The sequence below is a fragment of the Triticum urartu genome, chromosome 7A, assembly GCF_056163025.1.
Source record: "Triticum urartu cultivar PI428250 chromosome 7A, HENAU_Tu73, whole genome shotgun sequence".
Taxonomy (NCBI): Eukaryota; Viridiplantae; Streptophyta; class Magnoliopsida; order Poales; family Poaceae; genus Triticum; species Triticum urartu.
The window spans coordinates 31055262-31057575 of record NC_141879.1 but is presented as its reverse complement, the minus strand read 5'-3'; the positions used below and the strand labels follow the sequence as shown (position 1 = coordinate 31057575).

The 2314-nt window shown below is 46.8% G+C and overlaps 1 pseudogene; it reads left to right on the top strand.

The window, feature by feature from the left end:
- The first annotated feature begins 1357 nt into the window (after window positions 1-1357).
- On the top strand, window positions 1358-1815 carry LOC147957299 (putative protein phosphatase 2C 24 pseudogene; annotated as a pseudogene).
- The last annotated feature ends 499 nt before the right edge of the window (window positions 1816-2314 follow it).

Below are 2314 nucleotides of genomic sequence, written 5' to 3'. Positions count from 1 at the left end.
TAAAATAAAAAGACAGTTCAAATTCTTCTTGTTACGGATTCAAATTTATAAAAAAGTATCAGAAACAAAGTTTAGTTTGAAAGATATCAATCGTTCAAAATATGGCAACAAAATCAAACGCATGTAATTTAAATGGGGAGAGAGAATACATGCAGAGATCATTCTCTGAATCTTCAAGACAGACAACAAATGGCGAGTGCTCTGAACACGGGGCCAGCCTGAGAAGGACGAAAGAGATAAGGAGAAAATCATGACACATTAATCAATAGCAATCAATGGATACTGTAGATGAGAAGTGTAGAACGTAATGATCAAATGTGTAGACAAATGACCGAAATCGAACGAACACTAGATCCAAACAGATCCATCGAAGACATGCACCGACAGGATCTTGAGAGATCCGACGAAGACTACTCTCATATGCCTTCCGATGATGCTAGACACACCTTCGGGATGAGGATGGGACGTGGGTGACATAATGTCTCTGAATTTGGATCTTTCACTATCTTCTAGTACATGCGACAACAATAAGCAAATTATCAACAATAAATAGAAGATATTGTCTGAGAAAGAGAAAAGAAAGAAGCAAATAATGAAACGTTAAAAGGAAGAAGATGCAGAAGAAATGCCTCATGACGTGTCAGCGGCACAAAAATATGAGAAAATATTCTAAGAATCAATAGGAGAAATAATAAATGAAAGATCGTATTTTTCATTTTTGAGTTGCAAATATAGTATCATTTGAGATTGACCATAAAATAGGAGGAAATAATGAAACATTAAAAATGGAGAAACATTAATTAATTAGGACTAGTGATATGGATAAGAAAGACGCTTGTCCGATGCCTGCCACCTATAGCCCCGATTCATACACAAAATTGCTTTGATCACTAGTACGAAAAATAGGATAAAGTAGAGAGTGCTTCAGTCTTCCTCCTCCTCTTCCGCGCCTGTTTCTTCCCCGCAGATTGCTTGGTAGCGAAGGCTTTGCTGAGCCGTAGCCCGCAGGCATTGTGCTCAACCTGCTCGCCCCTTCGCGTGGTCGATCTGTGCTCTGTACTCTGTAGTTATGGCCAGCGCCGCCGGCGAGTCGGGAGCCAACCCTGCCGTGGAGTTGGAGGAAGGTGAGTTCCAGTCCTCACCTCTCTTGTCCGGGTACCATGCATCCTCGGAGCAATCGGAGGGCTACGTCACGGGTCCAGAGGAAGGGGAGAGCTCCTGCGCGGTGGCGGCTCTCCTACACAGCCCGCTGAAGCGACGGCATGAGCTGTGTGGCGCATGTGGCCCATTGGCGTTCAGGTCAACATCGGACAAGGGGCTGTGCGGGTTCTTCTGCGCCTAGGCCGACGGCTCGCCCATGCACTTCTTCGCCTTCTTCGACGGCCAGGGCGACCCCAAGGTAACCTCCCCTCTCCTCACCTAGTCGTTTGTTCACTTGGCCAGACTACGAACCTTCCACGCCATATCCAGGTCGAGTACTCGACACATGTGCACCCTACCTTACAGGTTTGATTTGCTTGGTACGTGGCGGTGCAGCTGTCAGCCCTGTGCAGGGAACAGATGCACGCCATCTTGGTGGAGGAGCTTGCCGGCCCGGAAAATGAAGAAGAGGCGGAGTGTCATGCGTGGGAGGCGGTGCTGAACCGGAGCTTCGAGCGGGCGGACGCACTAGGAATAGGGTTGTCGGAATCGGGATGCCCCGTCATGGGGTGCACTGCCGTGGTGGCGCTTCTGGTCCGCGGTAGCATCCTGGTGGCCAACTGTGGCGACTCCCGCGCTGTGTTATGCCGTGCCTATGATGCCATCCCGTTGTGAGAGGACCAAAGGTGATATTAATCGCGTCATGCGCATTGTATTTTTCTCCTTTGGACAAATTTTCAGCTTGATGAGGAGTGGATACAGCTGGAGCGGGCGGACGAGAGGGCGCGCGTGAAGGTGTCCGGAGGCAAAGTGTGGAGCTCCAACAACAGGCATCTGCGGGATTGGGGGGCTTGCCATGTCGCGGGCTTTAGGTACGTACGTATTACTATTGTATCAAAGGCGTGTATAGTTTGTTTGGTTCTTATGCACACGCTTTGAAATATGCGGTAAAGATTTTTGAAATACACGATGAACATCAAATATGTGTTGAAAACTTTCTCAAATACAAGATGAACATTTATCAAATATGTGTTGAACACATTTTCAAATATTTGTTGAACACCTTTTCAAGTACATGATGAACACTTGTTTGAATAGACGGTGAATATATTTTTTCATATACACGATGAACCTTTTTTTCCATACGAGTGTGGCGCAAAAACACTTCACGCCA